The following is a 13535-nucleotide window of genomic DNA, read 5'->3' as shown; positions in this document are numbered from 1 at the left end:
CCTTACACCTTATACAAAAATTAACTCAAGATGGATTAAAGACTTAAATGTAAAACCCAAAACTGTGAAAACCCTAGAAGAAAACTTAGGCAATACCATTCGGGACATAGGCATGGGCAAAGATTTTATGACAAAAAACATCGAAAACAATTGCAACAAAAGCCAAAATTGACAAATGGGATCTAATTAAACTAAAGTGCTTCTACGTAGCAAAAGAAACTAGCATCAGAGTGAATGGGCAACCTACAGAATGGGAGAAAATTTTTGCAATCTATGCATCTGACAAAGGGCTAATATCTAGAATCTACAAGGAATTTAAGCAAATTTACAAGAAAATAAACAAACAACCCCATCAAAAAGTGGTCAAAGGATATGAACAGACACTTATCAAAAGAAGACATCTATGTAGCCAACAAACATATGAAAAAAAACTCAACATCACTAATCATTAGAGAAATGCAAATCAAAACCACAATAAGATACCATCTCACAGAATGGCAATTATTAAAAAGTCAAGAAACAATACATGCTGGCAAGTCCGTGGAGAAATAGAAACTCTTTTACACCGTTGGTGGAAATGTAAACTAGGTCAACCATTGTGGAAGACAGTGTGGCGATTCCTCAAGGATCTAGAACCAGAAATACCATTTGACCCAGCAATTGTATTACTGCGTGTACACCCCAAGGAATATAAATAATTCTACTATAAAGATACATGCACACATATGTTTATTGGAGCACTATTTACAATAGCAAAGACATGGAACCAACCCAAATTCTCATCAATGAAAAGACTGGATAAAGAAAATGTGGTACATATACACCATAGAATACTATGCAGCCATAAAAAGAAATGAGATCATGTCCTTTGCAGGGACATGGACGGAGCTGGAAGCCATTATCCTCAGCAAACTAACACAGGAACAGAGAAGCAAACACATGTACTCACTCATAAGTGGTAATTGAATGATGAGAAAATATGGACACAGGGAGGGGAATAATACACACCGGAGCCTGTCAGTGGGGGAGGGGAGGGAGAGCATCAGGACAAATAGCTAATGCATGTGGGGCTTAAAACCTATGTGAAGGGTTGATAGGTGCAGCAAACCACCATGGCACACATATATCTGTGTAGTAAACCTGCACGTTCTGCACATGTATCCCAGAACTTAAAGTAAAAATAAAATAAAATAACGAAAAGAAAAAAAATGGATAAAGAAAATGTGGCCATTTCTTTATACACCATGGAATACTACACAGTCATTAAAAAGAATAACAATCATGTTCTTTGCTGTAATATTCATGTAGGTGGAGGCCATTACCATAAGCAAATTAATACAGGAACAGAAAAACCAAATATCACATGTTCTCACTTATAAGCGAAAGCCAAACATTGGGTACTCATGGACATAGAGATGGCCACAATAGACACTGGAGACTGCCAGAAAGGAGAAGCAGAAGGGAGGTCTAGTGTTGAAAAGTTACCCACTGGGTACTATGCTCAGTACCTGGGTGATGGAATCAATTTTACCCTGAACCTCAATATCTCGCATATATCCAGATAACAAACCTGCATATGTACCCTCTGAATCTAAAAAGTTGAAATTATTTAAAAACAGAAAATCAATAGAGAAAATCAACAAAACCAAAAGCTATCCTTTTTGAAAAGGTCAGTAAAATTGATAAGTTTCTAGCCAGGCTATATAAGAAAGAAGACACAACAAATAAACTAATGTCAGAAATGAAAGATGGAATATCAGTACATTTCCCAAGGACATTAAAGGGATAATAACGAAATGTTATGAATGACTCTATGACAACGATTTGATAACCTAGATGAAATGGGCCAATTCCTTGAAAGACACGATCTTCTAAAACTCACATAAGAAGAAATAGACAATCTGACTAGGACTATATGTTTTAAGGAAATTTAATCAATGATTGATAACCTTCTAAAACAAAAAAAATACCAGATGGGTTTACTGGTGAACTCTAACTAATATTTATTTTTTTAAAAATCATACAAATTCTCTGTAATTTCTTTTAGAAGACAGAAGTAGAGGAAGTACTTCCTAAGCCATTCTATGATGCAAATATTACTTACTCTAATACCCAAACCAGACAAAAACATCACAAGAAAAGAAAACCATGGACCAAAATTTCTGATGAATATAGAACAATAATCCTCTACAAAAATTAGGAAATTAAATTTAATCGTGTACTATTAGGTTGGTGCAAAGGTAATTGCGATTTTCACCATTATTGTTTTTCTGTTTGTTTGTTTGTTTGTTTGTTTCTGAGATGGAGTCTCGCTGTTGTCACCCAGGCTGGAATGCAATGGCATGATCTAGGTTCACTGCAACCTCCGCCTCCCGGGTTCTAACATTTCTCCTGCCTCAGCCTCCCAAGTAGCTGAGACTGCGGTGCCCACGACCACGTCCGGCTAATTTTTGTATTTTTAGTAAAGATGGGGTTTCGCCATGTTGGCCAGGCTGATCTCAAACTCCTGACCGCAGGTGATCCACCGACCCCGGCATCCCAAAGTGCTGGGATTACTGGCATGAACCACTGCGCCCGGCCTGCCATTATTGTTAAATGGCAAAAATTGCAATTACTTTTGCACCAATCTAACAAAAGAGTTATGTACCATGACCAAATAGGATTTATATCAGGTATGCAAGTCTAGTTCAACATTCAAAGATCAATTACTATAACCTACCACCACAACAAACTAAAGAAAATAAAAAACACATGATCATATCAATGGATACAAAAAAGCATTTGACAAAATTCAACATCTTTTCATGATTTTAAAAAATTATTAAACTAGGATAGAGGGGAACTTCCTCAAGTTAGTAGGGAATTTCTATGAAAACCTACAGCTAACATCATGCTTAATGGTTCAAAACTAGAAGCATTTCCACTAACATCGAGAACAAAGCAAGAACGTCCCCTCTTATGATTGCTTTTGAATATCATACTAGAATTCCAGTTAAATACAATAAGACAAGAAAAGGATATAAAAGGCATGCAGATTGGGAAGGAAGAAATCAAACTGTCTTTGTTCACAGAGAACATGTCCATCTATATAGAAAATCTGAAAGAATCAACAAAAAAACCTTTTGGAACTAATAAGCGATTATAGGAAGGCTACTATAGCAAGGTTGCAGGAGGAAAGGTTAATAAGCAAGAATTAATCACTTTCCTATATATAAGCAATAAGCAAGTGGAATATGAAATTAAAAACATACTACCATTTACATTATCATACCCCAGAACAAAATACTTAGATATAAATTAACAAAACATGTCTAATATCTATATGAGGGAAACTATAAAACTTTTATGAAAGATGTCAAAGAACTCGGTAAATGGAGAGATATTCCATATTCATGAATAGGAAGGCTTATTATTGTCAACATATAATTCCTTCACAACTCGATATATAGATTCATTGCAATCCTAGTAAAATCCCACAAAGTTACTTTGTGGATATCAACAAACTGATCATAGTGTTTATATGGACCAACAAAAGGCCCAGAATAGCCAATTCAATATTGAAGGAGAATAGCGAAGTCAGAGGACTGACATTACCCAACCTCAAGACTTACTATAGAGTAATTAAGACAATGTGGTATGGGTGAAAGAATAGAGAAATCAATCAACAGAACAGAATACAGAACCCAGAAATAGACCTATATATAAACAAAGTCAACTGATCTTTGACAAAGGAACAAAGGCAATAAAATGGAGCAAAGACAGTTTTTCAGCAATAGGGTGGAAAAACCAACATCCACATGCAAAAAAGAAAAAGAAAAAGAATCTAGACACAGACCTTGGATCCTTTACAAAGAATTATTATAAGTGAACATAGACTCATAGACCTAAATATAAAATGCAAAAATATAAAACCATAGAAGACAATATTTTTTAAAGTCCTAAATCACCTTGTGTAATTTTTTATATTTTTAATGGTCCTGACATTGTAAACATAGGCAAATTACTTTTTAGATACAACACCAAAGGCATGATCCATGAAAGAAAGGATTGATAAACTAGATTTCACTAAAATTAAAACTTCTACTCTGTGAAAGACAGTGTTAACAGAATGAGAAAAGAAGCCAGAGTAGGAAAAAACATTTGCAAAAGAAATGTCTAATAACAGAATGTTGTTCAAAACATACAAAGAACTCTTAAAACTCAACAATAAGAAAATGAACAATCCAATTATAAAATGGGCCAAAGACCTTAACAGACTTCTCACCAAAGAAGATATACAGATGCCAATTAAGCTTATGAAAAGATGTTCAACATCATACGTCCTTAGGGATTTGCAAATTAAAACAATGAGATACCACTACACAACTACTAGAATGGTGAAACTTCAGAATACTGGCCACACTAAATGCTGGCTAGGATACAGAGATAAAGAATTCCCATTCTTTACTAGTATGTATGCAAAATGGTAGAGCCATGTTCATCAAAGACAGTTTCGGCAGTTTCCTACAAATCTAAATGTATCCTTACCACACAATCCAGCAATCTCATTTCTTGTTATTACCCAAAGGAGCTGAAAACTTATGCCTACATGAAAACCCACCTACAATGTTTATGGAAACTTTAATTGTACTTGCCAAAACCTGGAAGCCACCAAGATGTCCTTCAGTAGTTGAGTAGATAAATAAACTGTGATTTATCCAGACCGGAATATTATTCAGTACTAAAAAAGAAATGAATTATCAAGCCATGAAAAACATAGAGGAAACTTAAATGCATGTTACTAAGTGAAAGAAACCAATCCTGAAAAGGCTACATTTTATATGTTCCAACTATATCACATTCTGGGAAAGACAAAATTATGGAAACAGTATAAAAATATGAGTGATTAGTAACAGTAAAAAGATTAGGGAGAAAGAGATAAATAGGCTAAGCACAGAGGATTTTTATGACAGCAAAACTCTTCTGTATGATATTACAATGGTGAATACATTGGTGAATACATGTCATTATACATTTGCCAAACTCCCTGAATGAACAACACCAAAAATAAACCGTAATATAAACTATAGACTTTGGGTAATAATGATGTTGTCAATGTAAGTTAATTAATTGTGTATGCCACCCTGTTGAAGAATGCTGATAGGAGGTAGGTTGTACATGTATGGCAACAGGGAGTATGTGGGAACTCTGTATTTTCCACTCGATGTTGCTATGAACCTAAAACTGCTCTAGAAATAGAGTTTATTATTATTATTATTATTATTATTATTATTATTATTTGAGATGGAGTCTTGCTTTGTCATCCAGGCTGGAGTGCAGTGGTGTAATCTTGGCTCACTGCAACCTCTGCCTCCTGGGTTCAAGAAATTCTCCTGCCTCAGCCTCTCCAGTAGCTGAGATTACAGGTGTCCGCCACCTTGCCTGGCTAATTTTTTTTTTTTTTTTTGGATTTTTAGTAGAGATGGGATTTCACCATGTTGGCCAGGCTGGTTTCAAACTCCTGACCTCAAGTGATCTGCCCCCCTCAGCCTCCGAAAGTGCTGGGATTATAGGCATGCACCACCGTACCTGGCCTACTTTATTAATTTTTAAAGAATGCTTGCCCATTCGTGCTAAGTCTCCATCTCAGTCCGCTACCTGGCATTTCTTGCACTTACACAAATTTGTCTTTCGACTGTCTGACCCATTTTTGTGTTCCCTATGCAGGCTATCACTTTTCATGAGCAAGCGCTTACCTCTTCTATCTATTACCATGCTCTACCTTTCTCTTCCAAACCTGGTACACAGTTTAATGAACTACGATGTGTAGTGGTGGAGAGAGTTTGTACGGGCTTTGATTTAGAGTCAGACAAAACACGTTTCACATCCTGGTTCTACTTAGCCACTAGAAATATAATAATGCATAAACTACTTAGATATTCTGCACTTTAGTATCCTTTTCTATTCAATATGCTTAATAGTACTTGCATCATAGGTTTGTTGTATAGAATAAATGAGATAATGTATGCAAATATTAAAACATCAAACTGTGTCTGGCGTGCAGTAAGCACTCAGTAAATGCTAATTCACTTTTAACAAAATTTGGCTATCATTTTTGAAACATTGACAATTACTGTCACCATGTCTGAAAATCTCTTAATGCTGGCCATGGCGAGACTCTGTCTCAAAAAAAAAAAAAAATGCTGGCCATGCCAGTTACTTGCTTTTTGGACCAGAAAAACATATTTCTTACATTTCCACAGAAGGCTACATTTCCCAGGCCACAGTGTCAGCTGGCTGACAGATAAGTGTAGCCATCAGGAGGCAATGACAATAGATTGGAAGGCAGAAGGAAATGAGAGGCCAGGGTATAGCTCATCTTCTCTCTCTTCCTCAGGCAGCCTCTTCTAGCAGCAGCATCTGCAAGGGACAGGTTTTCACTCCTGGGCCCAGCTTCCCTGGAGATCCTCTGCCGTTTAGCTACTTGTGATCAAGCAGGCCTAACTCTAGGGCTCCGGTAACACCACATCCTCCTTTGGTTCTCCAGCCCCATGTATGGTGATGTTTTCTCCTACAACAAAGGTCTTCACTTCCTCACCAACTTGTTTTTTTGCTTTTCAGCTCTCCCAACTCTTGTAACTAGTTCCCAGTACTAATTCCCTCTATTTCAGTACATGCCATGTGCCGTGTTATCCTGAAGAAGCCAAGTCAGAGTTATCCAAATTAACAATGAACTTCTTCTTATGTATTGGCCCAATGTACATGTGATTATTTATAAGACACAGCCTTTTAATCAAGCTTTATTCCTATAAATCAAATGCCTATGTTTGCAAAGCTCATATTGATAGCAGAGAGTAGAAAGAATTAAAGCAGTTTATAAGGCTTAGGGGCATTGCTGAGAAGCATGAGGTAATTCCTCTCTTTAACATAAACGAGTCTATTAGTCATGCATATCATCTCTTCTATGGGCAGCCAAAGACAACCATATTTTCAGGCTGCCATAATGAAGTACCCTATACTGAGTCACTTAAACAGCAGATAGTTATTGTCCCACAATTCTATAAGCTAGAAATCTGGAATTAAGATCTCAACAGGGTTGGTTCCTTCTGAGGGCTGTGAAATCATCAGTTCCATGCCTCTGGTGATTCACTGGGGATTTTAGTGTTTCTTGACGTGTAGAAGCATCACCTAATCACTGCCTTTACCTCCACATGACATTCTCCCTGTGTTTCTGTGTCCAAACTTTTCTTTTTTACGAGTATACCAGTGATATTAGTTTGGGGCCCATCTTACTCCAGTATGACCTCATCTCATCTATTTGTATCTGCAATGACCCTATTTCTAAATAAGATCACTTTCTGAGGTACTAGTGGTTAGGAGTTCAGCGCAATAATTTGTGAAGATGCAATTCAATCCACAACACAGGCCAAGGTGCTCATTAGGAGAATTTAATCTTTTAAAGGTTGCTGCAAAATCTAGATGCCTCTTTGAACATAATCTTTATTTTACTAAAATACAAAATCTGCAAGTGTTTTTATTTTTTTCTAGAGCATTTGGAAGAGAAAAGGGAGAAAATTCAAATGCAATCAATTCTTTCCTTCATTCACAACCCTAGGTACTAAGTGATTTGTGAAGATATTAGTTTATGTTTCAAACTTATATATGGTATTGAATGATATAAATGTATATAATTTATGGTGGCTCTTCCAATTAGTCCAGTTCCTTAAAAAGTCAGATCACCCAGAGACATTTGGGAGGCATATTAATTAGAATCAAATAAGACAGACTAACATTATATGCCGTCACTATAAAAGGCACAGTAGAATCAGAAAGGGGTGATCTTCTATAAGTGATTACAGGAAGAGGAAACACTATATTGAAAGAAGGGAGGAGGAAAATAGGACAGAAATAAGCTGAAATTGGTGCCCTGTAATCCAAGAAAGAAGGAGACCAAGATATTATTGCTTAAGACAGCCTAGAAAGTAGGAAAGAGATCAAATGTTAACACAGATATATAGCTTAAAGCCAAATAGGAATAAACTCAAATATACACCTCAAAAGCAAAGTTGCTATAACGAAGCATTTTTAACTTGTGTTTCTATTTTGATTAAATCAAGGAGAGCATGGGCATTACATATGGGAAGGGGAAAGTAGGTTGTCTACTACCCTCTCAGGGCTAAGCTCTTATTTATGGTATAGATGCTTGGGAGAAATTATTTTATGGAGAAGACTGAGCAGAAAAAATATAAATTTCTTAAGTTTTAAGAAAATTTGCCCAAAAGTCTTTGAATTTTAAAGAGATATGGAAAGCTAGAAATAACTTCACTTTTGAAGGCTCACAGTTGCTTTAGCTTTAAAAGAGGAAAGGCTTGAATTCACCCTTGGGGTACTAACTTTCTTTGAGATTTAAAACCATCATAGTGTGTTTTTCTAATCATGAAAATGCAAAGCAGGTTCCTCTTCTGAAATTAAGAAGTTTTCTATGCTCTCTATGGTCATATGAGATAGTGGCTTTTTTTATGGTAAATAATGCATTTCTAGGTCCAGGTATCCTTTCAAGAAATATTTGAGGCGGGGCGCGGTGGCTCACGCTTGTAATCCCAGCACTTTGGGAGGCCGAGGCAAGCGGATCACGAGGTCAGGAGATCGAGACCACGGTGAAACACCGTCTCTACTAAAAATACAAAAAAATTAGCTGGGCGTGGTGGCAGGCGCCTGTAGTCCCAGCTACTGGGAGAGTGAACCCGGGAGGCGGAGCTTGCAGTGAGCCGAGATCGCGCCACTGCACTCCAGCCTGGGTGACAGAGCGAGACTCCATCTCAAAAAAAAAGAAATATTTGAAATAATTATTTACATGGCAATGCCTCTGGAGATTATTGTTTATTGGAGGGGTGTGTGTCTGTTTGTGTGTCTGTGTTTGTCTGTGTGTGTGTGTGCGTGTGTGTGTGTGTTCTTGTAGAAGCAATTAACATCTGGAGATTGGAATTGAGACCCTGAAGATTACAAGATCTCATATTCTCCTCAAGCTAGAGGACAACCTATAAAAAATAGATCTGCACTTAATAATGCTTAACTTAACCTTAAGTTTGTGTTTGTGGTCTAATGAATTTTTATGCCAAACAGGATAACTCAGATCTTGGGCAATAAACTATGTCAGCCTATGCACCCTAATGTGAGTGCACTGTTGGAGACTAAAGACAAAGATGACTTACTATGGAGAGAGGATGGATAATCCTAAAATGGAAATGATTTGGGGATAGAAACTGAAGAATGAATCTTAGACTGGGGATGAGAAAGAGTTCTCCAACTTTAGATCTGTGCAGAAGGCTGACAATTCTCAACGCACAGATTTCCTGAAGTCTTCCCAGAATGATGGGAAAGAATGTTGGTATTTATGATGGACATATAGCTAGTTTGAAGTTTCCCTGTATTGCGTACTCATTAGGATAATATTCTGTTATCTTCAAGTCTTAAAGAACAATTTGTTAAACGTTACAATCTAATCTGTGCTTTGAGGAATTAGGAGCATGTCCATGTTTAGGACACAGTAGTATGGAAGACAGCACTTGTATTCTTCCACTTAAGATTGAATATTCACAACACCATCTTCCCAATTTTTGATCAATTTTTGAGTGGGCAGCAAAGCAAGCTAGAGATCTGATTGTGTGGTTACCAGCGTCAAATCAGGCAGAGACAGAACATTATTAGAGACTAATGGAGAAAAATATTAAAATAAATAAATAAATAAATAAATAAATCTAAGGGAAAAATGGAGGATCTAATTTAAAACAATCCTAGTCTTCAAAAATATTATAGAAGGAAAAGACATGTAAGGAGAGTGGGAGTTTTGGAATCACGTTTCCATTATTACTCATATGGGAGTTACTAAGTGAACAACAGATACTTTCAGTTGTCTGTGTAACTTTTTCTGGTAAAGTTGCCAATTGTGAGGCTTAGAAGTTTCTATGCTTTGTGTCCTGTCTTCTATATAGTATTAAGTGATTCGGCTTTGGTAAATAAACTAATGTATGCTGTTCTTATGAAAGCATTGTTTTTAAAAGTAAAGGCAACAGTACATTCATCTTTCCTTTGCACTTGAGATGATGAAGATCCCTGAGTAATAAAAAGAAAATCTTATTTCAGGTAATAATTTACTTTTCCTCTCTTCCCAACCCTCCTTACTCCCACACTTAAAACTTTTAACCAGTTCTGGGAAAAGGTAGAAAATGCTAAGTTCCACCTCCTCTCCCTGCTTATCCTTTGATAAGCCTGTTAATGAGTAGTGAAATAACCAAGAGAAGAAGAAAAAAGAAGAGAGGTTAAAGGGCCTGAATAATCAACACACTAATTAATCTCATCTGACTAATCTTTGATTCATAAAGGAACATGACAAATGTCCCCAAATATTAACATCACTCTGGCTAGACAGGCTATTGACATTCTCACAAGGCAAAGAAGGAAAAAAAAAAAAAAAAAAAAAAAAAACCTTTCCTGTAATTATCAAGTAAAAATTCAGGGAGTATATTTCAGGCATGAAGGGGAGAAATAGTGTAAAGTTCTCTCAGCCATCTTCTGGTAGTAACCTAAATAGAAATAAGTTGGATCTTATAAAGTTGATGAAAATAACAAATAACGTATGTTTTTATATATTCCAAAAAAGAAAGAAATTTGGAAAGGGTAGATTGGGGATCATGTAGCCCATCCTTCTGTCTCCTGACAGAACAACACTTGTATTTTCAGCCTCACAATTGGCAACTTTACCAGAAAAAAGTAGCTATTTTGCTTGGTAAATACAGGTGGGTCCCACATTTTTCCCAATAAATATGTTCTGTGAAATATGCACAAATCAGATATTTTTAAAAATATAGTCTATGAGATTCCTATCTCAAGACATCACGTAGTGGTTTTTGTTTGTAAATGTCATTTTAGGATTAAATAATTACTTTATTTTTTTTTTAATTAAAGCATGTCTGTAGTCTAAAAAATAAGTTAATATAATATATTTGTTCTACCCATGCCTCCCTAAAGAACAGAAACACTAATTAGAAATTGTATGGACTGATAAATTTGTGGTATTTACTAATAATATAGTTTACCCTCCTAGACAGAGAATTTCAGTCTTCCTTAAGCACTTCCTCAAGCTCTATGCTTTACTGAAAGGAATGTTTTATTTGACTTCAGTGCTCCTCCTTGTCTAAGGTCACAATTAATTAGTGGCAGGGCCAGGTTGAGAACTTACCCTTTGTTCTTTGTTTAATGTTCTTTCAATTGTACTACATTGTTTGTCTTCAACACTGCCCTGTTTCAATCCTGTGTTCTGAGTACTCCCTGGATCAAACATTGTCCTCAACTTGTCCATAGCTTCTTGTTCTACCTTCTACACTGGTTCTCTGCGTTTTCCCAACTTGTTATTGTTGATAATACAGCTTCATAATGCCCCTCTCCTAAAGGTACCCTTCATGAGAATCAGTTTAAGGTTGTTCTAAAAAGAATACCAGTAACCAACTATAATTTCTCTTTTCTTGAGGAAACAATTATAATACCCTTTAAGACTAATCAGTCCAGTTCTTTAGGGGAGACAACACTGTCATTGGTCCCCAAGGTCAGCAACTCCAGGAAGGAAAAATTTTTCCTTGAAAACTCAAAATTAACTCAAAAAATTGAGAGAATCAAAAATGCCAAAAAGAATTTTCTTCATTCTTATACTTTTTTAGGTTTGTTTTTCATTTTCCTAGACTAAGTGAAAAAATTGAGATTAAATTATGTGCACCAACTAAGATTTGACCTGACTAATTTGTGTACTATAGAAAGAGACCATGTTCAAATGAGTTAAACACCTTCTGTGGCTAACTTTGCTCCTTTCATAGGTGGGAGCTGGGGTGAAGAAAGAGAGAGGGGGAGAAGGTAGTGGGGAGGAGGAAGGAACGAAGGAAACGAAGGAAGGAAGGGAGAAAGGCTGATAGATTATACTGAAGAGATCTCAGAATTCATGGGGATTTTATTATTAAAAAGTGGGGGTTATATATAGCCTTTATGATCCTCATTATTAGGCTTTCACTGCATTTTGATTTTCTTATGTCCTTAAATGTGTGAAAGAATAAAAAATATTCAGATAGCAGGATATGTTATGAGTACCTGGTCCAGGATAAAACAGATTCCACTTGACTAAACAGAACTAGATCCTGTGGTTCTTTTAGGGAAAATATATTCAACTCCCCCATACCAAGCAGGAAGCCAAATTATTTCTTTGTAAAGAGGAATGGAAGAGCAGAAAGGAATGAGAAAACATTTGTCATGCTAGCCTCACTCTAATGCTTTCTGGGACCTCTTTATCTCTTGCTTATTATGTAGTCTCTATAAAAGGTGCAGTCTCTAAAAGCTATCCTACAGCTCTGGAGAATAGTGAAAAGCCATATTCCATGGGCCTCACAGAGAGAATGGTTTCCCCATTGTAATCAGGTGTGGCTCCCCATGGCTGCTCAACCTTAGAAACTTGTAGAGTGTCCACGGTCGAGGAACTATCAAGGTAATTTTGCTCTGGATAGAGCTCAGAGAGGAGCTGTTCTTCACATGCTATTGATCACAGATGGAAATATATCTTCCTTAACTGGGTATGCTGCCCTTTAAAGTCTCCCACTTCAATGTAATGGGACAGATTGAATATTTTTCCATGTTAGTGGGTGGAAGTTTTTCCGATGCCACCCAGTTGCTCTTTTCTTCCAGAAAGCAAAATACAGATTTCCTTTGGGTGCAACAGACATCAAGAAATAAAAAATAGCTGTCTCACATGCAATGCAAAATGACATCCAAAGAAATCACACATCAGAAATCACACATGGCAGAAATAAGCTTTCTTTTGAAATATTTTGGCACCTGACACAAGAGCAAAAGAATTGCACAGACCACCTGAAAAAAAAGATTTCTGTTATAAAAATATTAATTAAATAATATATTTCTTACAGGCTGATCCTGAAAATATAGACTGAGGGCTGCCTATTGCAAAACAATACTTTGTGAAATGTATTTTAATATTTAACAAACTAAGAAATAGCAATTAGACCCGTAAGAACAAATTGAAGCTGGCTTGAGTGCCTACATAATATAGAATCTGTTTTCTTTGCTATAGCCTAAGCAAATCAGGTGCAATGGACTTGGCCCATTATGAACACTTTATGGTAGAGATAGTCAAATAGTCCTCAAGATTTTTTTTAAATCTCCTAAACAGGAAAAGAATCTCTTAAATTCTAATTCAAGTGAGTTCTAATTCATTTTATTAGATATAAATTCCAATATAGAATTTCAAAGGACTAATCATTTTTATTTTGAAAGTCATTGGTTCCTTTTGAAAATTTCTTAATGCTTCTTCTAGAGATAATGAAATTCTCCCCCAAAATAAGTTAAAAGGTGATGCCTGGAGGCAGATTAAGGAAAAGTGTTTGCCTCATTCCTTGAAATGGCGTATTTTTTTATGTCTGCAAATACTAAAGACCAGAGAGCTTAAGAACTGAACTTCATATAGCACACCTGTGTGAAATATTAATGAGACAAGTTCTCAA

At 36.2% G+C, this 13535-nt stretch overlaps 1 pseudogene; it reads right to left on the bottom strand.

Annotated features, from left to right (window-relative positions):
• Positions 1–11338, bottom strand: part of LOC116810236 (heme-binding protein 2-like) — a 30417-nt pseudogene extending 19079 nt beyond the window's left edge.
• Between the last annotated feature and the right edge of the window lie 2197 nt (positions 11339–13535).

Source organism: Hylobates moloch, unplaced genomic scaffold (assembly GCF_009828535.3).
Source record: "Hylobates moloch isolate HMO894 unplaced genomic scaffold, HMol_V3 SCAFFOLD_1, whole genome shotgun sequence".
Taxonomy (NCBI): Eukaryota; Metazoa; Chordata; class Mammalia; order Primates; family Hylobatidae; genus Hylobates; species Hylobates moloch.
This window is presented reverse-complemented; position numbering and strand designations above follow the sequence as displayed.